Source organism: Panthera onca, chromosome B1 (assembly GCF_046562875.1).
Source record: "Panthera onca isolate mPanOnc1 chromosome B1, mPanOnc1 haplotype 2, whole genome shotgun sequence".
Classification (NCBI taxonomy): Eukaryota; Metazoa; Chordata; class Mammalia; order Carnivora; family Felidae; genus Panthera; species Panthera onca.
In genome coordinates, this window is record NC_138342.1 from 121,045,517 (window position 1) to 121,072,779 (window position 27,263).

The following is a 27,263-nucleotide window of genomic DNA, read 5'->3' on the forward strand; positions in this document are numbered from 1 at the left end:
TTAACTCTGCCTAATGCAATTTTTCCTTGGAAACCTCTGTATAGAACTTTAGCCATAACATAGTGTTGGTAATTGCTGTAATTAGTAAAATAATAATAATAATAATAATAATAATGATAATAATAATAATAAGACCATTTCTTGACATTATAAACCATGTTTCCCAACCAAGGGTAATTTTTGCCAAAGAAACCACTTGGTAAAGTCTGGAGACATTCTTGGTTGTCACAACTAGGGACAGAGAAAGGAGGAAGTTTGTTATTGGCATGACTACATTTCACAATGCACAGGGGAATCCCTCATAACAAAGAATAATTTAGTGCAAATGTAAATAATACATAGTTGAGAAATCTTTCTATAAACCATCAGGATCCTAAGAGCACTCTTCTCTAGGTCTCAGTCTGGCCAAAGAAATTAGGTTGTGCCAAAAGCCTGCACCAAATTGTTAGATTATAGTTAAAAAAAAAAAAAAGGCAGGTAAATAAGAAATAATTATAAATTCCTCTTGAAGATAATAGTATTGAGAAACATGAGAACCAATAAAATTTAAAGAATATTGAATTATTAAGCTAATACCAAATGACTTTGTATTTTGCATTGGTGTAGAACATTGTCTACTTGTTGACAGTGTCCAGGTTCTATTACTTCCTAACTGTGACAATGTGAAACAAGTACTCAACTCTCAAGGCTCAGTTTTCTCATGGCTTAAAAGAGGAATCAGGACCCCTGCCTCATAGTACAGTTGTAAAGATGTAGCAATATAATGCAGGTTCAATACTTAGTTTGGTATCTGATTTATAGTAAGCTCTCAGTATATACTAATGATTTTAAAACTGCAGTAAGAAAGGAAAATAGGGATCCCGGAATTGACTACTTAATAAATAAAGGAGGAAATAAGTGACATCTAATTAAGTCCTAAGTTTATCATTTACAATTTTGAGACCAAGCTAACTCTTCAAACACCATTATTTTTATAAGAATTTAAGATCCAGATAATCCAATTTGTAGGCTTGCTGAGCCACTTTGGACTCATAATCACATGAAGGTATTTCCTTGTAAGAATCTAATTAGATGTTTAATTAGCCTATATAGGCTAATGAACTGCCACTCTGCCATTATCTCCTTTAGAGGTTCATCTCAGCCAGTTTAGGTACACAGTAATAACTATGGTTAATCCAATATAGATTGCCACTGCCTCTCACCGTCTTGTTGACAAAAGAATGGCTTTCATTAGCCCATCACTCCCTTGGAGAAATTACTAAGTTTTCAGATGCTCTAGCTGGCAAGTTAACTCAACAGGTTACCTAATTTATTTTTCATTTACTCAAAAAGCAGTTGTTGCAGCAATAATAAAGAACAGACATATATCTAATTCACTTGTGACACATTGATTTCCTTTTATTTGGCAAGCACACACACAAAAAAATTAAACACTTTCTCTTCTCCCCTTTCCATATACCTAGAAAACCCGTATCAGGACAAACTGGCTTTAAGTGGTTCTATGTAAATTAATTTGCCTTATATTGTAATGTAAGGCTCTAGTGCATACTCATCAATTGCACACTGAGTAATAGACTTTAGCTATTATGCCTTATTTTTATTTGTCCCACATTTAGTCCTTCTATTATTTATATTTGTCTTATGCCTTACTGGAAATATGCTAAAGATTATCTGAGTTTCCCAAGAGCCACATTTTAAATTTACAAATACATTAGTACATAAGAAGTTAAAGCATAAAATCCCTTAAGTCTCCACTCAATAATATACTACTAAATCAATATATAAAGAATGTTTTTTAAATCACCAAACTACAGGAAACTAAGTTTAAAAACAGTGGATGTCTTCCCCTAAATTTTTTAAAACTAATTTCTCCTTTAAATAGACTTGTCAGTTCCAAATTGAACATGACTTGGGTTTCTGAGATCCTGGAAAATGAAGAAAAGCTTGTTTCATTTTCCAGTCTTACATGAAGCAGAGTTGTATTAAAATTTTCAAATTTCTTCCCTCTTCATGAGTTCCGGAGGGTACATTTTGGTTAGTTCAATATGCTATTCCTACTTTAACCCTCTCATAAGTTCATTTTTCAATTTTATCCTAAAATTTTTAGTCAAAGAATAAAACCTTTGAAGTGGTAGTCCTCTCGAATGTACTTTGGAAAGGGAAACATTAAGTGTAATCCCAGTGAAGTATAGATCAGGACATAATGCTAAGTAGAACTTAAATTATTAAGAGTGTAAGAGTGGCACAGAATTAACCTTTACAATAACCTTAACATGAGGGCAAATGATCTGTCTGACATTCTATCTAAAAGGGAAAACCTTTTATACTCTGGAAATTATTTATAGATATTGTTTGGAAGGAGCTTTTCTGTAAATTAGTTAGTACCGGTTGTGGATCTGAGTTTACAAAAGTTAGTTTGGAAAACAGTACCATTGTCTAAGTAGGAAAGAATTTTAACAGTTTAAATCAGTGGCTCACAACCTTGGCTGCCCGTTGAAATTATCTCTGGAGCTTTTAAATACTCCAACACCCAGACTCTACCCCCAGATCAGTTAAATCAATATATCTAGGCTGGGGAACAAGGCAATAATATTTTTTAATTCTCCCCAGGTGATTCCAAAATGCAGCCCAAGTTAAAAACCAATGCTTTAAAGAAATGGAAGTTTTAATAAAAATTACCACTGTAACATAGAGTTAAATGTAACATATGGATATATTTTCATAAGTGAAAATACAATTAGAGTAGAAGAAAGAATTACCTCCCACCCCCTAACTGCATTTAGAATGAGGTTTAAAGCCATTACTAAAGTAGATTTTTAATTTTTTTCTGCTTTTCTTGTGACACTCCAGCAAAACATTTAGATCATTTATACATGTGTATATGTAAGTTGATGCAATTTGATTTGGTATAGCTATTTATACGACTCTAAAAAGTGAAGGTAAATATTAATTCAATTGACTCTGAATGAAACAGAAGATTCAGTCACTGCATACAGTGACCTACATTTACCTATAGGTAAGTTTTTTCCTCAAATGTAGAACAAAAATATGAAATTTGTTATATTAGAATATCATAGTATAACAGAAGAAATCACTTTTGGCTCCATATATTAAATCTCATAAAACAATGCCATGACTAGTATATTAACTTATTAAAAAGGAGTTGAACACGTTTTAGCACCACACTAGGCCCTGGAGATACAAAGTTTCTGAAAAAAACATGGCTCCTGCCCTTGTTGATGTACAGTCCAGCTGGTTGACTTGTAAGCCAGGCTAAAGGTTTTTATTCTTTGTTTTTATGAATATAATTTATTGTCAAATTGGCTAACATACAACACCCAGTGCTCATCCCAACAAGTGCCCTCCTCAATACTCATCACCCATTTCCCCCTCTCCCCCACCCCCCATCCACCCTCAGTTTGTTCTCTGTATTTAAGAATCCCTTATGGTTTGTCTCCCTCTCTCTCTGTAACTATTGTTTCCCGTTCCCTATCTATACAGCCACCAAACACCCAAGACATTATTAAACATTAGTAGTATATCAACTTCCAAATGAATTACCATCTGTCTATCCTAACACATTTTCAGAGCATCTTGGTTGATATTCTATGACTTTCTTTATATCCTATTTTTTTGAAGACCAAGAAAAGATTGATAATGTAAATATTACTTGTTAAATTTGTAGGTTTATGCAAATATATATATATATATATATATATATATATATATATATATATATATTACATGATTCTAATATCCAGCCCCCCTGTTTTTGTTTCTTTATTGAAGAAACAGATAATAAAAAAATAAACAAGATAATTTCAAAGAGTTATTCTTGTTTTAACACTCATGGGATTCCGAAACTAGATTTGGAGCTGGTTAGAGAGGGGAGGTGCTCAGAAAGATATCCACTTCCAAGTAGAAAATGTTTGGTCTGAGATTTGAATGATAAGTAGGCATCAGCCTTGTGAAATGCTCAAGCATATGCAAATGCAAGAAGAGTGGACTAATGCTACCTTCCAGGAAATTCTTAATTACCTGGAACGGATCTTCATGAAGGTACAGACAAAAAGTAAGCAAGCCTTGAAAATGTCATTTCCTTGCAAATCGTCATATGGTTTCCCTTGAATCAGATCTCAACCTTTGTTCATCTTTTCCTCAAAAGCCACATAGAGACCAATTTTTTACTTCTCACCAATCAAAAGAGAACTGATATAACCAAATTGCTCCTCAAATTTCTAAGCAAAGATATAGTTAGAACATATGATAGAATTAAACTTTGTGCTGCCCTTTATTTTTACCATGAATTTTCCATGATTATTGACATTTCAAATTTGTGTTACTAGTATTGTTGTTGATAATCTTAGAGCTGAAATGTTCCAGCCTGTACAAGTGGCTTAATATTGGAGTTAAGAACATCGGCTATGGAGAGATTCTAACAGTTAAGACTTTACCTAAGGCACTTAGGCTGACCACAATTTCCTTATTCGGATAATAATAATGTGAGGGTGTGTTTGTTTGTTCTTAGAGAGCATGAGCCAGGGAGAGAGGCAGAGAGAGAATCCCAAGCAGGCTCCATGCTCTCTGCAGGGTGTGACCCAAGGCTTGATCCCACGACCCTGGGATCATGACCTGAGCCAAAATCAAGAGTTTGATGCTTAACCGACTGAGCCACCCAGGTGCCCCAACAATATGAGTTTTAAAAGAGGTGGTGCAGAGAACTCAGTTTAGAGTCTTACATGACAAGCCTAAGGAAGGTAGTGGGGAGAGAGATTGAAAGAGATTGGGGGGGCGCAGAGGAGAAACCACACATGCACACACATACACATATATGCTTTGAGATTATTTTAAATATTGTGTGCATAAATATTTTAGTAACAAAAACAAGGCTTCTTTTAGTTATGTCCTCAATGGCCTCCTGAAAGTGTATTGCTTAGAAGGCTGCATGTGTTCTACTGACCAAGGAGGACAATCCATCAATTTTTACTTGGATGGATTATATACTGTGAGGTTTGGGAAACTTAAACTCCTAAACTCCATTAACTCTTGGTCACGGATGTGATGTCAAATTTCAAACAATCACAGTTGGGCGTGAAAAAGAAATGCTGAGGGTCTTCTCAAATCTTCTCAGTGTTTCCTTCTATTCTCAAAGTTCCCACTGGGGGACTCCCTCCACACTTAACACATGTATATTCAGGGAAGACCGGCTGAGGCCCAGCACTCCACATTTGAAACAGAATTCCCAAAGGCAGTGGGATGACAGAGTCCTGCCTCCAAGGAAAGGAGGGAATTCAGAAAGAAACTAATAAAGTAGCTTTCACACTGTCCTTCTCAGAAACCCAACACCCCTCAGTAGGAGTTACTTGGAGTGGGGAAAAGAGGGCTAATCATGTGGGCTTGAACCAAAAGCTCCATTTTCCTGTGATACATATGAATATAAGCATGTGATGATCAAAGTGTTCCATGGCTGAACAAAAGCTTGTAAACCACTGAGCCAGTAAATGTGAAGGCCCTTTGTAAACTGTAATGTGATTTACAAAAGCTAGTTGTTAATATTATTAATCCTGTTTCTTGGTTCTTGTGAAAATTTAAATGCTTTGTTTTATTGGGAAATTGTTTAATTAGATAATAAATCTCAAGAAAAGGCATTGTTCCAAGTCAAAGATTTATTCCTGACTACCAATCTGTGCAGCAAGTACATTTAAAATGTTTCCTAAAGAGATTCATTTAGTGGAGGAAACTGGAGCAGTTGACTAAACTTTTCCATCACAAATTTAATTGACATGGGGTCAACCCAGTCAGTCATCTTCTGGAGTGAAGAAATTCACCACCCTTTCTGGATGTTATGAGAATCTTCAGGGAAATATTTCCTGCCTACTTTGGTTACAAGTGAGGCCCCTAAGGATCTCCATTTGATTACTGCAACCTACATTTCTAATCCCAGGTTATAGCCACACACTAAAGGGATATTGAAAAATAATAACAACAGGAATCCAAGTTGACTCAATATACATTATTTGTCCTAAAAATGAGCATTACAACTATAGGATACTGTGTGGGACTTAAGTCAATAATAATAACAAAGTCATGTAATGCTTACTATACCCTGGAAAATTGTCTAAGTGCTTTACATATATTAGTTCATTTATTCCTCACAACAACAACCTTATGGACTTAGCACCATAATTATCTTCTTTAATGATACAGCCTAGAAAGAGTAAGTCAACTGCCAGAGGTCAATGTTGGAGCTAGGATTCAAACCCAGGCAAAAGTTTCGAGAGATAATCACACAATGTTTTAATTTTTAGTTTCAGCAAGATCAGGAAGTAGAGCATATATTTTTAAGTGAATTCTGTCAATTATAAGTATGTGCTTGATATCTTCCTTTTGCCCCTTTTGCCCCTCTGAATCTACATCCCACATTCTTCTGTCACGCTCTGTGCTCCAGAGTCTGACCTATATGGACAGCATCATTAGGCTTCCGGCTGGATTTGGTACTAGAGATTAGAGATCAAGGAAAGAGTGAGGACAGCATATTTATTTTCCTGTTTCCTCCCTGTAAGGTCACTACTGGTCAGCTGCACCCCTCTGTTGAAACCACAGCACTTCAAATGACTCATTTCACTCTGGATTCTGCTACCTCTCCCTTTCTATGCCCCTAAATACCTAAACATGACAACAGCTCTTTACTAGTTTCTAGGACACTGAACCATATTTGTTATTTTCCCTAAATCCTGATCACATCTTTGTAAATAGGCTTGTTATTAAACTTTCCTCAAATTAGGAATCTGAGCAGAAATTCATCTCTTTATCTATTTTACAAATGACTTGACAAAAAACAAATGCAGCATAACCCTCACTATCCTCACTTTCCACCCTCTACAAAATAGACCCAGGAAGTAAAGTCTAGAGTTATCCAAAGAGAGCTCCATTACTCCTACTACATGTCTATATGAAAATTATTTTTTTTAATTTTATTGATTTTTTTAAGCAGCCAGGAATTGAAGACTATAAATAGAAACATATTTTTATTCCAATACTAGTCATTGGTCTATTAAAGTATCCTGGGTGTCAAGGAGCAAGGCAGTAACAGACCTATTCATGCTGGGTGTTGATCTCTTTGAGGTGAATGACCTTACTGAAGCCTTGACTCAGGTGTCATAAATCAGACACTTAGCCTAATTAAGTATAAAAATACCTGATGCTTTGCAGCTGATAATACTGGACACTGGCTTCCTGGAACCAGGTAGTAAAATATATCTAGGAAATGTGATCCCATGGTGCAGAAAGATAACAGGTGCATCCTTGTTTCCCCTTCAATCTAATTAGCCATTCATCAGAAACAATGTATGTTTGTGACTACATCTTGGCCTCAAAGACAGTGAGCATCTGAACCGACCTTAACATCTCTTATTCAAAACATCTCAATCTGATCTTGTCTTTTAGTTGAACAGCTCATCCTGTGGTGTAAATAGAGATTGTTTCCATTGAAAAAGATGTAAGAACAACATCCTGAGCCATAATTCTGAAAACTATGGTTACCTGCCCTCTCTTCTCCCTTAATCCACCTTAACAGTGCGATAATTCTTCACTGTTCCACTCCTGGTTTTCACGTTGAAGGTCTACCTACAATTCAGCTGACTTGGTTAGAATGATGCATTTCTTTTTACTGTGACTTGATGTTCGTAAAGTTAAATGTGCTTGGAGGTAAATTACTGTCTTTGTTTACAAACCTCATTGTTTCATCATCAGAATGTGTCACAAAAGTCTTAAAACCTATGAACTTGTACACCTACCGTGGAATAGGTGCAACATATTGACATCTCTTTGAATCACAGTTTCATAGAACAATGGCTGGAGATGGATGCAAATACATTGACCCATTTCATTAATAAGTATCTGGGGAATCTCTTGGGTTACTTCTGGACTGGCAGGAAGCAATGACTATGACCAAAGATTAAAAGACAAGAAGCCTGGATCTTCCTTTTCTAATTCTAGCTCTGTCACCTTCTTATGTATGACACTAGAGCTGCCCCACCATAGAATAACAACGTTCTTCATGACCTAAATTTCAAAGTCATTGGCATGAATAAAACTGTTTTAGATGTACAGACAGTAATATAAAAAAACCTTGTGCTACTTCACCTTGCAGAAATCAGTCAGAAATTATTTTAAGTGATTGAGATACTCATTGTCCTGAAACAAAGTCAAGGTACAGTGTTTTATTCAAATTATACATGCTATTTCTTTTCCTCCTTACCTATAGTAGCCAGACTCTAGGGTGTTCTCCTCCAATAACCATCACTTTCTGATATTCACACACTCACATAGTTCTCTCCCACACTGGATACCTGTATATCCAATAAGATATTGCAGAAACAATATTATGTGATTTCCCAGGTTAGTTCATAAAAGCCATTTGGCTTCTGCCTTGTTCTTACATCACTCACTCTGGGAGAAACCAGTTGCATGTGAATAGGGATATATACCACATGGTGAGAGAGTGATACCTCCTATTGGAAGTCAGCCTGCTAGTCATGTGATTAAGCCATCATGGAAGTGGATATTCACACCCCAGTCAAGCCTTCACATGAATGCAACTCCAACTTACAGGTTGACTGTAACTTCATGAAAAATCCCAAGCCAGAATCACGCAGCTAAGCTACTCCTAAATTTTAAATCTACAGAAACTGTATAAGATAATAAATGCTTGCTGGTAGAAGTAACAAGGATTTGGGGAGGTAACTTGCTATGTAGCAATAGATAACTAAATATTAACTAAATAGATAACTAAAATACTCTTCATTCTGATTTTCTTTTATACAGGGTTTACCTTTCCCCCCAACCCGACACACACACCCATTTCTCAAGCAGGAACTCCATATAGGTATGGCAAAATGGCTAGGAGCAACAGGAGGGCATGCCCACTTTGACAAGGACACAATTTTAGAGAATTAATACTCTAAGATATACATGTCCATAGTTGTACCTGTACAAATAATAAAGGTCCATCTGAAAAATGTCCTCATCCAAGAAATTGTTTACAAAAATAAATACTGTATATTTATCTTCATAATGTATATATAACTCTATTTTGTTTGTAACAGAGTAGATTATTCCATTGTCTTATAATAGCATAAATGCTATCATTAGAATACTGGTGATATCATTTTATTACTCAGACAGTTATGAGTAGTGAGTTAATGTCTTGTCCTGCCATTAATTCCTGTTAACTGCCAGAATTGAGTCATATTATTTCAGTTGATAGTGAAACAAGTGAGTTAGACTGTTAAGAGGAACATCTGGCTAACATACTGCAAAGGTCTAGCAGTGTACTTAAACCAAATAGGAGTTTCTTCAGTGGCAGAAAATTTTCAAACAATTCTTAACTGTAATGTTACTCTGACTAATGATGATATTATACAAAGAGTGCTAAAGTACTAACCTACCAGAAGTACCCAAAGCAGATAATGTATCATTCCTCCCCACTTGCCTTCCCCTCTCTATAAAATCAACTTATCATTAACATTTCAGTTCAATTTTAGAAGGTAATAAAATTAAAGAGGATACACATTTACTGGTTATATCACTATACTTCTAAGATTAAAATAACAAAACAGGGGCACCTGGGTGTCTCAGTCGGTTGAGCAGCCAACATCGGCTCAGGTCATGATCTCACGGTTTATGAGTTTGAGCCCTGCGTCAGCCTCTGTGTTGACAGCTCAGAGCCTGGAGCCTGCTTCGAATTCTGTGTCTCCCTCTCTCTCTGCTCCTCCCCTCTTGCTCTCTATGTCTTTCTCTCAAAAATAAATAAACATTAAAAAATATTTTTTTAATAAATAAAATAACAAAACATGAAAAATCACATCTCTAAAAACTTTTAGGTACTTGTATAATTTTTTGGCAAAACTACTTAAAAACTGTTTTCTGCATTAGATTCCAACATCATAATAAGTCTGAAAACACAGACTACTTTCTTATTATTGATGTGAATTTCTATTAGGAAAAATCAGAATTCTAAATAAACCTAAATAATATTCAAGTTATTGAATTATACTTCACATGAGATTTTACTGTATACACATTTAGTTTCTGCCAAGGGCAAAAATTTTCCTTTATATAAAACAATTTTAAAGAGCTATAAGAATTATAATGAAATGAAAAATGCAAAATGCAAAAAGAATGAGATTCAGGTGTTTTATCTTTAAGCAAATAGCAGCAAATTTTACCAAACATAAAAGAGTATAAATGGTAATGGTTATGAAATGAGAATCACAAAGTACTTTCTTAAAACATTCAAATGGACAAGGGTCAACTTACTAACTCTTGGTACTAGATCTTACATATCTACTTTAAAATTTTGATATTTCCATTTAATACCTGTATTTTATATATTTGTAAATTATTAAAAGGGTAGATATAAGGGAAATTCATTTCTGATATTTAAGTTGGCTAGCAATACCTTAGGTGTGGGCAATGAAAAGTAAAGTGTAAGTCAACAAATTTTTGATTAATCAATTTTATTCATTGTTGTGCCAAAATTATATCCGTGTGAACCAAGGAGATATACCTAGTATTTACAATTATTCATATGAATTATTTAATAAAATTGTGAATAGATTTATGCTCAATATAATTTCAAAAGGGTTGAGAAATCATTCCCTGAGAAATCATTCATGATTTAATTCTGAGAAATCTTATGCATTGGATTGTATATATTACGAAACTATCATTTCTCTTTAGATATTTCATAATACCTGTTGAGAGATGTGAATGAATAAATGAAGAAAGGAATTTTCCAGCAATTAGTTCTGGCAATGTTTTGCCATCAATACACTCCATTTGTTTGAAAACTACTGTTACCATTGTGTTGATCTTTATGTTCTTGAGTTTTGCTTTTTATTTCCATATAAAATTGTGTGCAAGGATTACTTTCACTACTTCCTCCCTCCCAGAAACCTACACTGAGTGTAATGGTCTGCACCATAATTTCTCAGAAAAATCAAGTTATCAAAGTATTATATATATATATGTCCATGACATGTTTAGCCAAAAGGAGTAAGACAGGTCTTAATATCAAGGAGATGGAGACTATAACCAGAGAAATCAAGTTAAATTACATGAAACAATTAGAGGAAGTTGAATGCTATGATGTATAACAGCATTTCCCAAAAGATCTTTGAGGTGTTAAAAGATGTTTTATTAAAAAAAAAAAGGCTTCTACAGTCAAGTAAGTTTGGGAATTACTTTATAAGACATTACCCTCTTGGCAATTCACAATGTCCATTAGCATATTAATGACTGAAAAGTTTTGTAGCAAAGAAAATGGTTGTATTTTGACTAAGCTAGACTATTCAAAATTTCTTTCACTATGGAAGCCTTTGTTAAAATGCTCCCTTTTTGATCATGAAGATTTTATACGAAGAGAAAAAAATAACAACTATTTGCCACATTAATTTAACAAGTATTAGCATTTTGCCATATTTGGTTCAGATTTTTTTTTTAATTTTTTTAAGGTTTTCGTTTATTTTTGAGACAGAGAGAGACAGAGCATGAGCAGGGGAGGGGCAGAGAGAGAGGGAGACAAGAATCCGAAGCAGGCTCCAGGCTCTGAGCTGTCAGCACAGACCTGATGTGGGGCTTGAACTCACAGACTGTGAGATCATGACCTGAGCTGAAGTCGGAGATTTAACCGACTGAGCCACCCAGGTGTCCCTGAAGAGAAAAAAATAACAACTACTTACCACATTAATTTAACAAGTATTAGCATTTTGCCATATTTGGTTAAGATTTTTTAATCTAAATAATAAACAGAAGATCATTTATACAATTAAGGCCAGCCCATATCCCTTTTTCCTCCTCCTTCCCCCAGAGGTTACTATCATCCCGAAACTGGTATATATTCTTCTTGTTCATATATTTACTTTAACTGATATGTTTGTATTCACAAACAATATGTAGGATTTCTGTGTGTTGTAGGTTTAAAAAAATAGAATTTTTGTATACATTGTGATTTACTAATTTTATTCAACATTATGTTTATGAGATGGATCCATTATAATGCATATAGGTTTAGTTTATCTGTTTTAACTGAGTAATTGTGTTCTTTGTATAAATAGACCACAAAAATTAATTATCCAATAACCTATTAAGAACATATGGTTTGCTCTCAGTGTTTTCCTATTCAAACAATGTTGTGGTAAACATCCTTGCACATACATCCTTGTGTGTCTGTTGAAGAGATATTTTAGAGTATATATATCTAGAGGTAGAATTAATAAGTTATAGGTACCTACATTATCAACTTTAGTAGATACCTCAAACTTCTCTCCAAAGTAATTAAACTCATTTACACATCAACTAGCATACTAAGGGATAGACTCTAATCTCTACAAAGGCTCAGACACACTAATCTGATATGTTTGGAATTATATTGTGCTTTTATATACAACATTAGTTTCCCTTATTATTTTTGAATTCTGAACATATTTTCTTAAACATATTAGCCATCCTTTTTCCTCTTTTGTGAATCATGAAGATTTGACAGAGTTAATTATATATTTCCTTAACTAACATTTCATTGTTCAAATTCACTGCAAATAACCCCTGATTTATGGTTTAACTGTCATTTTTTAAATCTTTTTTTTTAATTTTCACAAGTGTTTATGTTTACCATTTGTGTGACATTTGTACCACAGTGTTTCATGTTTTATTTAAAATTTTTCAGTTTTGTTTTTCACATTGAAGATTTTATTCCATCTGCTATTTATCTGTGTATTGTATCATACAAGCATTTGATTGTCCCAGTGACATTTCTTGATTAATCTATCCTCTCTGTACTGATTGCTAATACTACCACATCATATACTAAGTTGTAATACAGAGGAGATATTAATAGTGGAGAGAAGGGAGTGGGCTCACTATTGCACTGGCCTAATCATACATGAGGGACTACATGAAAGAGGTGGCCTTCAGGTAGGGTCTGAATACTAGATGGACATAAAGACATGGGATTTAGTGTTATTTATATAATTTCGGTAACACTCACTGCAGGTGAATTAATCTTACTGCAAATGAATTTCTTTCCTTGTAGGTGGGGATAATACAGATCACCTAGTAGCATTATTTAATGATATAATATATGTTAAGGTGGTCACTGTATTGTCTTGCCTATAGTAGGTGTTCAAAGTAATTAGGAGTAGTGATTGTAGTTTCTGTTGTTGCCAGCAATAGTGCTAGGAATGGTCGTAGTATCTGATTAGATTGGTAGCTTTCAGTTAAAAAGCTAAAACAAAATCTAAATGCTCAATGTCACTCTTCATCAAGGAAATACAAATCAAAACCACACTGAGATACCACCTCACATGGGTCAGAGTGGCTAAATGAACAAATCAGGAGACTATAGATGCTGGAGAGGATGTGGAGAAACTGGAACCCTCTTGCACTGTTGGTGGGAATGCAAATTGGTGCAGCCGCTCTGGAAAGCAGTGTGGAGGTTCCTCAGAAAATTAAAAATAGATTTATCCTATGACCCAGCAATAGCACTGCTAAGAATTTACCCAAGGGATACAGGAGTGCTGATGAATTGGGGCACATGTACCCCAATGTGTATAGCAGCACTTTCAACAATAGCCAAATTACGGAAAGAGCTTAAATGTCCACTAACTGACAAACGGATAAAGATGTGGTTTATATACAATGGAATACTACTTGGCAATGAGAAAGAATGAAATATGGCCTTTTGTAGCAACGTGGATGGAACTAGAGGGTATTATGCTAAGTGAAATAAGTCAGGCAGAGAAAGAAAGATACCATATGTTTTCACTTCTATGTGGATCCTGAGAAACTTACCAGAAGACCATGGGGGAGGGGAAGGGGGAAAAAAAGTTACAGAGAGGGAAGGAGGCAAACCATAAAAGCCTCTTAAATACTTAGAACAAACTGAGGGTTGATGGGGGGTGGGGGAGAGGGGAAAGTGGGTGATGGGCATTGAGGAGGGCACCTGTTGGGATGAGCACTGGGTGTTGTATGGAAACCAATTTGACAATAAAATATATATAAAAAAATAAAGGGAATTCTTAGGAAAGCAAAGACAGAACTGGGGAATTGTCTGACTATAAGGTAAGAATTAGAGATGACTCCAAGCTGTGGTTTAGAAGACAAGATGTAGGAGGAATTGGAGATATTAATTTAGGACGGAGGTTCTCAAAGGGTGGCTCCAGCAGCAATTCCTGTGAACTTGTTAGAAATGCAAATTCAAGACCCCAGACTCACTGATTCAGATACTTGGACTGACATATGGTCTAGTAATCTCTGTTTTAACAACCCCTACCCACTTGCCCATCATTCTGATGATGTTCAAGTTTGAGACCCACTGGTTTGGAACACAATGAGTAAGAGGGGGTGCTGAGAAACCAGGTGAACATAGTGTATGAAGAAGTGTCAGAGCTGAAGATACAGAGTTCTCACTTAGAGGGCTAAGATTCTCCTTTTCTAATGCCTTTCCTTGCTTCTAGTTATTGGCTTTATTACACTGAATGGCTTCCCAATCTTAGAATCATTTCTCAGCATTCAGGTTCTCTCTGTCGTCCACCTACTGGGTAAAGCAATGCTAAGTTTACAACCCTTAATCACTCTCTGTCCTTCCCACGATTTCTCTCCTGCATCGTTCTCCTCCTGTTTTCAGCTTGGAGGCTCCTCACGGAGGGGAATTTGTCTGGCACAATTTCATCCAACATTAAATACCATGTACACTGACAGAGTTTTATAAATAATAAATGAGGGTAGTAATAGCCTAGATCCCAGCTTTTAATAGTAGGCATCCCTGGCCATTAAATATAAAACAGTTATCAATATATGTATATCTAGTGACCCTTCTCTGACCCGTGAAATATAGAAGTCTGCAAGGAACATTCTGTAACATTTAAGAGCACTTTTATTTTTCTAATTTCATCTTAAAATCAATAGGTATAAGTGTGAAGAAGAGATGAGCAGTAGCCAGCCACAGAAAACATATACCTATGTTCAGATTTTCCCATTGTATATTTAGCGAGTTTATTCGATTCTTCGGTAGAAATCAAGGTGGGGAAAGAATGAGAGATCTCACTATAACAGCCTATCAGAGATCTGGCTAGTGTATTACTTTTGGCCATAATGTGTCAATCAGCTGCAAAGGATCAGCTCAGCCACAGTGACAGGGATCAATTGTGTAGATATGTTAATCTACCGTGACATGCTCTAAAGTAGGATGCATAAGGGAATACCACCTGCATTTTAAACTAGTGCTGACTGCCTTGTAACATCTGGGGATCCATGTTTAATAAAACAAAATTGATCTTCAGGAACTTGAAACATATTACCCCTATTATTTAAAAACACAAGATAATTCTGGTGTGTTTCTTATTTCATTTTTATTTTGATTTATAATTTATATATATTTGCATATATAAATATATCCTATAAAACATATAGAATAGAATGTAAAAGGTAGACCAATAAAATGTATCTTTTATTATCAATATATATAACATGTTTAACAATATAAATAAAATTAACAGTGAAAAAACTTTTACTTTTTAAAAATACTTTGGATAATTGAATACTGCTGCCTTTGCAATGTGAAATCATGATTCTTCACAGTAAAATCAATGCACTTTGGAGTTTAATTTATCTACAAGCACAAGCAGAAGTTTGAAAGCAAGGTCTAGGGTTGAAATTGCCCATTAATATTGTTAAGGAAAATTTAAAATATACCCATATGAATTTAAATGCATGAAAAGAAAGAAAACACATAAAACAGGTAGCCATAGTTTTCTCTTAGTGGCAAGATAATGCATAATTTTTCATTCATACATATTTATTTTCTAAATTCCCTATCATAAGGAAGTATTATTATTATCCATTACAGTACCAGTGTGAGTAATAACACGATACAAAGGAAATATGTCCTTGGATTTCCATGTCATCTTTGCACAGGGACCATGCCAATCTTCTCTGCATTGTTTCAATTTTCGTATATGTGCTGCCAAAGTGAGCATGAAATATGTACTTGGAAATAGTTGCAATATCCACCTTATTTAAGCTGTACCAGATTCCTACTTATAGAACTCATAACAAACACATACATACCCACATATACCCAAAAACATATTAACATTCCCTTTCTTAATGATTAATAGATAAGATGCCAATACCAGCAGCAGCAAGTAACACTGAGAATCAACACTGTTCTCTTGATATATATAATCCTGGATGGATAGTAAAAATGGGTGTGAAGTGATGTTTCAGCAGCCCTGAATTGATAAGCAGAGTCAAACATGTGCATGTCCTCCAAAGGCAGAATTTCAAAACCTCATAAAAACCACTTTTATTTTTTAAATGAAGAGTATTTTGCATTGCCTTTCCTTAGGCAGTTTTACTATGTTGTAACACATAGACAAAGGATGGAAAAGTAACAATTCATCTGACGTGATAATTGGGATAGTCTGTCTATATTAGCAGCTCTGAAGTATATTCCTCAGATCCCTTAGGGGAGCCCAGGAAAACTTTAAGGAGTCCTGTGAAATGAAAGCAATTAATATATTCTTTTCTTTTACTATGCTGGCATTCGCACTGATGGTACAAATACGATGGTGGGTAACATTACTGGGTACTTAGAACAAATCGAGGGAGTAGAACTAAGCGGTACTAGCAGATTTTGTATATTTCATCACCAGGCACTAAAATTCCAGTTTTACCTAAGAACATCTTTGATGAATTGGTAAAAATTCATAATTTTATTAAATCTTGGAACTTAAGGACACACCTTAATATTCATTCTGTGTGACAAAAATTAAACATATATATAAAGTACTTCTATATAATGAAGTAGATAGCAATGTTAGTGATCTATTTCTATAATAAATTACCCTAAAACCTAGCAGCTTAAAACAACATACATTTATTATCTCAGTTTCTGTGGGTCAGAAATTCATGGACTGCTTAGCTGGATCCTCTGGCTGAAGTTTCTAACAAGGCTGCGATCAAGGTGACACCTGGGACCACATGAATGTGAGAAGAGCCAGAGAGAGAAACCCGGCAAAATGGAAATCACAGTCTTTTATAATCCCATCACAGAAGTGACACCTCTTCACTTTTGCCATACTCTATTTGCTAGAAGCCAGTCACCAGCTCCAGCCCACATTCAAAGGGGGAGAATTATACAAAAGCATGATCTCTGAGAGGCTGGGATCATTAAGAGCCATGTCAGAAGCTGCTGTCCATAATGGCCATCTCTGGGAAATACTGTTTATGTTGCAAGTTGAACTACATGCTCTTTTCATTACATACCATTTTTATTCGAAAGAATAATTAACCTTGGGGCGCCTGGGTGGCTCAGTCGGTTGAGCGTCCGACTTTGGCTGAGGTCATGATCTCACTTTTCGTGAGTTTGAGCCCCACATCGAGCTCTATGCTGACAGCTCAGAGCCTGGAGTCTGCTTCAGATTGTGTGTCTCCCTCTCTCTGTCCTTCCCCCACTCACACTGTCTCTCTCTGTCTCTCAAAAAAATTAAAAATTAAAAAAAAGAAAAAAATAATTAACCTAAAAACTATAATAATTTGGGCTTGAATATTTTGCTGATATTCCCAGACTTGAGTATTTCTTGAAAATAGACAAAGTGAAAAAAAAAAAAAAAAAAAAAAGAAAATAGACAAAGTGAGTTTTGTCACTTCAAGGAAAACAATGTTGATGCTCAAAACACAATAGAATTTGAATATTCAAAAGAATGTTAGAATTTAGAAAATTTGTATCTGGTAACAGTTCCTTAACAGTTTCTTGATATATAAAACCTTTTTAAAGATTTTGTTAGCGATACTAAAGAATGTTGGGTTTGGGGTAGGAAAAATAGGTAAAAACAGAGAGGGAGGCAAACTATAAGAGACTGTTAAATACAGAGAACAAACTGAGGTTTGATGGTGATAAAGAGGTAGGGGTGGGTGGGGAAAATGGGTGACGGGCATTAAGAAGGGCATTTGTTGGGATGAGCACTGGGTGTTGTATGCAAGTGATGAATCACTGGATCTACTCCTGAAGCCAAGACTACACTGTATATTAACCAACTTGAGAATAATAATAAAAACAAAGTTGGGTTTTGATATTGTGTAATGAAATGTGTTAACATTTAGGAGATCTGCAAAACCTAGTAAGTCAATGTTTTTCAAGTGACCAATAGATGCCTTTACAGAGTCACGCATGTGTCCATTTAAAATGCAAGATAGACCAATGGTTTTAGCCAATCTGACAGGGGTAAAGTGATATCTCATATGGTTTTGATTTGCATTTCTGTGATGATCTTCTTATGTGTTTGTTGGCCATTTGTACATTTTCTTTGAAAAACATGTCTGTTCAGGTCTTCTGTCGATTTTTAGTTAGATTATTGTTTATTTGTTTTTTTTTTTTTTTTTTGGTGTTGACTTGAATAAGTTCTTTATATATTTTGGATATTAATCCATTATCCAATATGTCATTTGTAAATATCTTTTCCCATTCATTAGGCTGCCTTTTTGTTTTGCTGATAGTTTCCTTCACTGTGCAGAAGATTTTTATTTTGATATAGTCCCCAAAGTTTAAATTTGCTTTTGTTTCCTTTGCCAAAGGAGGCATATCTAGAAAAATCATTCTATGGCTTCTGTCAAAGAAATTACTGCCTATGTTTTCTTTTAGGAATTTTATAGTTGAGCACTGAGAACTGTATAGCATTGCTCGATCGTTATACTGTACACCTGAAACTGATATAACACTGTGTGGTAATTATACTTGAATAATAAAAAAAGACCAGTGGATCTCATGTAACAGTATGAGAAGTTCGTTAATATGATTTCAGTTCCACATTGTAATTCACCTTTAAGAAAATACTATTTACAGAGTTCTAGTGTATTGCTAAAAAAGAATATCCACAATTATCTAAAAAGGGTATTAAAATACTTCTCCCATTACAACTACATAACTACATGAGGTTGAGTCTTTTCCATATACTTCAAACACAAGAATGACAACAGTCTGAATGCTCTTAGAGCAGATATGAGAATCCGGTTGACTCATATAAAGCCAAACATTAAAAATATATAAAAATATATAAATAAAAGAAATATTCTTTTCATAAAACTATTTTTTTCTTTGTCATTAAAATATTTTTATGTGGGCATAAAATGGGTTTATCTTTGTTATTTATTATTTTTAAGTGAATTATTTAAGAATGTCTATTTTAATTCCTAGCATGATAAATATTCATAGATAGTCCCACATAAACTAAAACTCTTTGGGATGTCAAGAAATTTTAAGAGTGTAAAAATGATCCTAAGACCAAAACATTTAAGAACCACTGGACTATTTTGCTATTTTGACAAAATAACCCCCAAATCTCAGCAGCTTGCACAAAATGATCTCTCATTCACACCACAAGTCCATTAGCATTAGCTAAAGGAATGTGCTCATTGTTTCTCAGGAAAGCAGGCCCATGGAGAGTATATCTCATCAAGATTCTACACTCAAAATAACAAGAAAAATGGCATTAGGACAAAATTTGCAAAAGCTTATAAACATTACCTAGAAGTTACATATGCTACTTCACTTAACTAGTCATCTTCCTGAGAAAGTCACATGGTCATACCTAACTTCAAGGGGACAGTAACACACAATTCTACCATATACCCAAAAGGAAATCCAGAAATATTTTGTGAACAATACTAATGACTACCACATATGCCAACTTCAATCCATACATACCTGAAGCACTGAAAAAAGGATTATGAGGTTGCATCTTAGATAGCTCCAGAAGCTTGTTAGTTTTTTATTGTTGTTGAAACAAACTATCACAAATTTAGTGTCTTAAAACAACACAAATATATTTTCCTACAGTTGTGGAGGCCAGGCATCCTAAAATCAGAGTGTGGGCAGAGATGCATTCTATTTGGAATCTCTAGGGAACAATCAATTCTTTGTCCTTTTTCAGGTTCTAGAAAACATGAATTATAGCAAATTTTATGCCTTAAACCAAAAGCAATTGAACACGTGTTAGAGAGGAGGCACTATTCCAAATGCTGAGGACACTGAGCTGAGCAAAAGTCAAAGTCCCAACAATTATAAGGCTTACATTCTAGTAGAAAAAGAAATAAGCAAGTAAACAAACATACATATATATTAGGAGGTTGATAAGTACAACAAAGAAAATTAAGGCAGTAAAAGTAATTGAGAATGATATGAAAGGTGCTATTTTAGATAAGGTGGTCAGAAAAGAACCTTTTAATCAGAATGATTGCATAGATCCCTGAAGACAGTGATGAAACAAATCATGATACCTGGAGGAAGAACATTCAGGCACAGGCCTTAATGTGGGAGGATTCTTGGAATGTCTGAGAGACAGCAGGGACACCTGGGTGTGACTAGAGAGGAGGAAAGAAGGAGAGGAGTTCAGAGAGTGAGCTCAAGTACAAATAATGCAGTATACTGAGGACAATGATAGTAACATAGTCATTACTCTGAGATGGGCAATCAAAGAACCATTTACTTATAGGAGTGTATGACACAGGTGACATTTTTCAGGGGTCACTGACTACTGTGAAGAGAATATAACCATGGGGCAAGGTTAAAAGCCAGAAGAGTAGTCAGACGGTCATTGAAATAACATAGGATGGAGATGACGTTGATTTAGATTAGAGCCAAAATGGTGGATGGAGGTGGTGAGAATTGTCTGGATTCTGGATATAGTTTGAAGAAAACAAGTCAGTAGATATACCGATGGAGAAAATGATGTGGGTATGAGGGTGTCATTACCAAGAAAAGTGGTCACCTTTAAAACAGAAAAGAAAGGACAGAGAGATGGAGGAAGAAAAAAGGAAGGGAAGGGGAAGAGGCCTTCATCCAACTTCTCACTTGAAAGTTTTTGCCTGAGAATGAATAAGTGTTCCTAGAAATTTAAGTGTGTGACTTGGGGAAGTCCTTGGATATCAGTCAGAAGAATGATAAATCTTATATAACCAAAACATCTTTACTTAGCATCAAAAACTTGAAATAAAAAATAAAGACTTAAAATGGTGTTAGGCAAATCTGCCAAATGTAGCTGCTTGTGCACATTGTGTAGGCTATGAAAAGTAATTTCTCTTTTATGAGTCCAAGGTGGTGATGTAGCTTTCAACATTATTACAAGATGATTTACTATTATCTAATCCACACCTGAGTAAAATGGCACTGTCCTTCTCTGAACAGAATACAATTTCTCTTGAGTAGATTTTTAACAAGGATGTATGAAGGTCACATTTACTGTCAATTCCACAGTCTCAGGCTAAGGGGAAAGGTCATACCAAATAAACCAAGACACTCACCAGGGGTGGACTGTTTCTCCACAAAGGAGATAGAATTTGCTAGTGCCATCTGCAAAGGCCAGTTCTCCACTTCTTTTCAAAATATTTATATTAACACATTGATTAAGCTGGATAGAACTAATTTGTGTGTGTGTGTGTGTGTGTGTGTGTGTATGCTATAAAATATATATTATATAATTCATTTCTTAATGCATGAGAACAATTTAAGTAAATGATGTTTTTTGTTGTAATTTACTTTTGTTTCAACAGCCAGACATTGAATCCTGAGTCAGGGTGCACTGAGAGCAGATCTCAGAAAATTGTGCTATAGATACCTCATTGCTATTTTCAATTTATCACCAAGTTCCTTTTATTTTCTGATTACTATTAGGAAATATCCACTTGTCCCTGTTGTCACCAACACCATCCTGGTCTAAGCTGTGGCCCAGGGGTAACAAGATCCTCGCATCTAATCTCTGCCTCAATCTTGTCCAACTCTAACCCTTCTTTGCAGAGCAGTTGGAATGATCCTCTTCAAAACTCAAATCACATATTTTCCTTTAGCTTAAAAACTTTCAAAGGCTTACTGGTGTGGTTCACAATGGTTCACAGGATAATGAAAAACCACTGAAGACCCTGCAATTGGCCTCTCCATCCTCGTCAGGAGGCCCCTGCTGTTGCCACTGCTCTTGCTCTGCCCTTTTCAGGACTAGCTCTGCTCCCAACCATTCCATCATCTTTGCACAGGATGTGCCCCCTGCCAGGACACTGGTTATGCCTACCTGCTCCTAGTTCATCTCTCTTTCAGGTCTCTAGCCATTCTGCTCTATTTTATCAGAGAACATTTCCCTGATCATCCCACTTTACCCCAAGTTCAGATCTCCCTGTTACATGCACTATTCATCCCATATTCCTCTAGCTCACAGCACTTTTGAAAGCAGCAACTTTAGACTGTGTAATTATTTGATTAATGTTGTATCCTTTACCAAACAGCAAGCTTCAAGAGGGAGGGACCCATGTCAGGTAAGCTCAGCAGCCTGCCACTCAGGCAGTAAGATAGACACTCAGTAACTATTTGATGGAAAACAAATGCATATATAAATTATTCACAAAAGAGTCCTTTAATAAAAGTTACAAGAGTAAGAGTAAAAATGGAATATAGTAAAACCTTGGTTTATGAGCAGAATTCATTTTGGAAATAGGCTTGTAATCCAAAGCACTTGTGTATCAAAGTGAATTTCCAGAACCTTTGGCTCAATCGTGATCATGTGACATTCAGCATCACATACTACTCGTATTGCAAAACATCACTCATTCATCAAGTTAAAATTTATTAGAAATGTTTGCTTGTCTTGAGGAACACTTGCAGAACAAGTTACTCTCAATCCAAGGTTTTACTGTATATCAAAATACTTGAGGAAAAGTAAAACATGTTTAGAATATAGAAATTTATATAATCAACTGTAATTATGAAATGGATAATTGGAGGAAAAGAGGCTCAGTAAATTCCGCCTTGGTAAAAATCGTTTGATTTTGTTCAAAGGCCATTCATCCGTTCACTTGTAGCTTCGTGGGCTTGTAGAAAACCTTACGATTTTTTTGCTGTATGTTAACAGCTATACCCCATAATGGTAGGCACTAGGATTTTTTTTACTAGTGCTAACAAAGAGATTCAGATGCCACTAATTAATGCACTGAGCAGGAAAATGAAAAACATGTCAGAAACAGAGCCTCAAGAAATAAGTGGATCAGAAAATCATTTCAGTGCATGGTGCCCAAAATTCTAGGCCTAAAAAGTGATTGTGCCATTCCCCCTTTATCTTTGGAGGGCAATGTTCAAAATGCATTGCAAATATATCATCAGTCTTACAATTTGAATGAGATCAATTTCAGTTGCATGAATACATACACAAGACAAATGTGCTCCCTGCTCTACAGCAATCACAAAGCTTTTCTTAAAAGGCAGTCTGCTTTCAAATCAGTGTAGGACAAATTCGTGAATCCTTCTAGGAAGACTGTACAGTGGCTCTTTGATCTTAATCTAGTTTAAAGATTCGAAACAATAAGCTCTCAAACATTTGTCTTGATTTTTTAACAAACAGAAACCAGTGTTTCCCTGGATTCTAAAATGTACAAAAATACTTCTAAAAAACATCAAATAATAAAAATAGTGGAGCTTTATAGTTCAAGTTGACCCAACATCTCCCTGTGAACATAGTAAGAACTGTTGTTGACATTTTTTTAAATTTTTTTTTTAACATTTATTTATTTTTGAGACAGAGAGAGACAGAGCATGAATGGAGGCAGGTCAGAGAAAGGGAGACACAGAATCCGAAACAGGCTCCAGGCTCTGAGCTTTCAGCACAGAGCCTGACGCGGGGCTCGAACCCACGGACTGTGAGATCATGACCTGAGCCGAAGTCAGCTGCTTAACCGACTGAGCCACCCAGGCGCCCCTGTTGTTGACATTTTTAACAAGAAGTAAATCCATTTTTTAATGCTTATTTATTTATTTGGAGAGAGAGACAGCCCATGCATGAGCAGGGGAGGGGCAGCGAGAAGGAGAGAGAATCCAAAGCAGGCTCCTCTGAGCCTGACAAGGAGCTCGATCCCACAAACTTTGAGGTCATGACCTGAGCAGAAATCAAATCAAACACTTAACACACTGAGTCACCCAGGCACCCTGGAGTAAATTCATTCTTAATCACTTACCCCGATTCCCATATTATACTTTTTAAAAGACTAGACTTAGAAAAATAGTTTTATTTTAGGAACAAAGTGAGGTGAAGCGGAGCAAAATTGTTACAAAAATTTCATCTTGACCTCATTAGCAAAATGCTTAAACAAATGAAATAATGTGTTCATAAGAAGCTGCAAGAATATAACCTGCCTTTAAAAGTTGTAAACACCCAACTCCCACATTTGTTTCTTTGAAAACACAGTTAGAACCAGGGTTAGTGTGGTACTCATCAGTGCCAGTCACCAAAGACACGAAAACCTTGGATTGCAAGTAGCTTGTTCTGCGAGTGTTCCTCAAGAGGAACAAACATTTCTAATAAATTTTCACTTGACAAACAAGTGATGCCTTGCAATAGGAGTAGTACACATGACACAGAAAGTCACATGATCACAACTGAGCCAATGGTTCTTCTCTCTCTCTCACTGAGGGATTTCGGGTGATTGTCTTCCAGGCTCAGATGCTCAGTCTCAGTCCATGGTGTTTGGCAGAAATCAGACTTTTCAGAACATTGGTAGGTGCCTACAACTGGCACGAGTGTATTTTTTGTCACTTCAAAGTACCTGTGGACAGTCCTTTGCTTTTCTATATAAGAGTAAACTTAGAAATGCTTTCTTCATTCTAGGTCAGGCTGCCTGCTTCCTCTGCTGCCTTATTGCCAGTTACATTAAGTACAGTATATGACAAGAGTTTATTAATACTCTAGAGGACCCTAAATTCTGCTTAGAGAAAACCGTGGCTTGATTGCTTTCTTGGAAATGACTTAGAGGGGCTTGCTCATGAACAGGAGCCACCAGTGGTCAATGAAATTGTGTCCTTGGGGAAGACCATGGGACTGGAGGTGATTGACATTCAAGAGCTGGTGGAGGACATGGCCAGGAGCTGACCACCAACGAACTGATGGATCTGCATCGTGAGCAGCAGCAAGAGGTTGTGGAGGAGACCTCGTCTGCAGAGGAGAAGGAGAAAAAGGTCGAGGGGTCCCTCACTTCAAATGAGATCAGGGAGATGTGTAAAATGTGGGAAACAGTGCAACATTTTTTAGAAAAGCACCACCTGAATGAGGCTATAGCAGTGTGAGCGATGAATCTGTTTAATGACAGTGCAATGTCACATTTCCATGAAATCCTCAAAAGGAGGCAAAAGCAAGTGTCATTGGATAGGTTCCTTGTTAAAGTTGTTTTTGTGAAAACAAAAAGGTCCCACTGAGTCAATAGATAGCAGTGATTTCATTATTGATAGTGAAAGTCACCCTACACAATAACCCTCCTCTCTCGTCTCCCTCACACCAGCCATGAAGGTTTTCCAAGGTAAGTATAGGTTAATTTGTTTATTTTTCTTTATATTTTGTATTTTCTTTACTATTTTGTATTATATTACAGTATTGTAATCCTTTTTACATGAATATTTTTGGGTTGTGGAACGAATCATCTGAGTTTCCATTATTTCTTATGAGGAAATTCACTTTGATGTACAAGTGCTTCAGATTACAAGTATGTTTCTGGAACGAATTATGCTCACAAACCAAGGTTTTACTGTATTTCCTTTTTCTCCATTTCTGTGCACACAGTAGGATTACATTTATTAGAATGACATAGACATGAACTTGCTCTGACCAATGAAAGGTTAGAAGTTATGGGTGTCACCTTCGGGTAGATGCTTTGACGGCTAGTGAACAATTTTCAAGGTCCCTTTCCCACTGCCACTGATTGGCTTTGCTGCAGATGGTAGAAACTCTACCTTCACCCTGGTCTCCAATTGTAAAGATTTTCCTCAGCCCCAGCCAATCCACTGTGGACGTGTATCTTGAGTGAGAAACATGCTTTTGTTCTTTTAAGCCCTTAAAAGTTGACATTGTTTATTTCCCTAGCATAACCTAGCTCATCCTGAGTGATCCACATTTGCAAACTCAAGCCATCAAAAATAATTTCAAATTTTATATCATGTTGCCATATAGTATATGATGTATATGCATATCCCCATGTATTTATATTTATATATGGGCATCATAGAATAAAAATGATCCAAATATGCAAAGATTATAGAATGTCATCAGATTTCAATTCATTAAAATTCCTTACCGTACATCTCTTTTAAATTTTCTTTTAAACTTTTTAACCTGGGAGAGGAAAACTGTTACGTATTTCTGTAATTATCTAAGAGTAAGTATAACACTTGTACTCTTTTTCAGAGGTACAGCACAATTTACTTGTTACTAGAAACATTTGCTCTTAAAATACATTGCCTGGGAAATAAGGGTTCATTCTCTAGTGTTTTCCAGGATAATCCTCATATTAAAATATCTAAAACAACTTCGATTTTCATATATTACCGAAAGAAGCACATATCATCTTGAGGGACTGTACAAACTACACTTATGCACAATTTGTTTAGCATTAGAAATGTCATGAGTCAGTTGATGATTCTACAAAAGTCCCCGAGCACCTAGAAACACATCTTTTGTCTGCTCCTATTGTTTCTTGAGTTAAGTAACAACTCAGAGATAGAAGCTGAGGGAGAGTTCAGTTTACCCACCTACACAGAGCAAGGTAAATCCGTTTTTCTTGCTTCCAGATAAATGTCAACAATTTTCATGTCATTTAAACAAAAACAAATTTCCAAGCAGGCACTCCCTGCACTTCAGGCAATCTGCTACCTATTTCCGCACTCATGGCAGATCTCTAGACTCTTCTTTGGAAGATCTACACATAAATGAGAGTAAACTATGTAGCAGGAGAGCAAAAGTGAGCAGTTTGCTTTGCCATCACTGCTATTCTTAATGTATTAATAAGAAATGCAAGGAAAGCAGTCGAACTATACAGCAGCCCTCTCATGCGTAATACAAGGCTAATCACATAACTTACTTTAAGGGATTGTGAGGATAAAATGAGCTAATCCATTCAGATCGACTGGTGCTTAGCGGCTCCATAAATTGCAATTGTTGTTATGGTAGTAGTAATAATAATAATAATAAATAATGATACTTTGCAAGAACATTATTGTTATTATCTAAATCAATAAATTATATGTGCATGGGCATTTCCTAAGTTCAATTCTCAATCATTCTCTTTTTTTCCACTCCATATTTTCCATGGAAATGTCATTCAGTCTCCAGGCTTTAATGATCAATTCTAACAAAAGATTCCTACATTTACATACTCCATCCTGATTTGCAGGCTGGTATTTC

At 35.7% G+C, this 27,263-nt stretch overlaps 1 protein-coding gene and 1 non-coding gene across 12 annotated transcripts in view; both read right to left on the bottom strand.

The window, feature by feature from the left end:
• INPP4B (inositol polyphosphate-4-phosphatase type II B) overlaps nt 1-27,263 on the bottom strand; it is a 762,324-nt gene that overhangs the window by 432,697 nt on the left and 302,364 nt on the right. For 5 of the 11 annotated variants that reach the window (XM_060654100.3, XM_060654099.3, XM_060654098.3 and 2 more), the window contains exon 1: nt 7,543-7,679. The exons of 4 other annotated variants lie outside the window; for them this stretch is intronic. The gene's annotated coding sequence lies outside the window, so the exon portion shown is untranslated. Of the gene's footprint in view, nt 1-7,542; nt 7,680-27,263 lie in introns of those variants that run through there. 2 more of the 11 variants (XM_078445724.2, XM_078445723.2) reach the window with 1 other exon arrangement.
• LOC132693428 (U6 spliceosomal RNA) lies at nt 15,930-16,037 on the bottom strand. Its single transcript, XR_009616811.1, has one exon. It is a non-coding gene; the product is annotated as a U6 spliceosomal RNA (small nuclear RNA).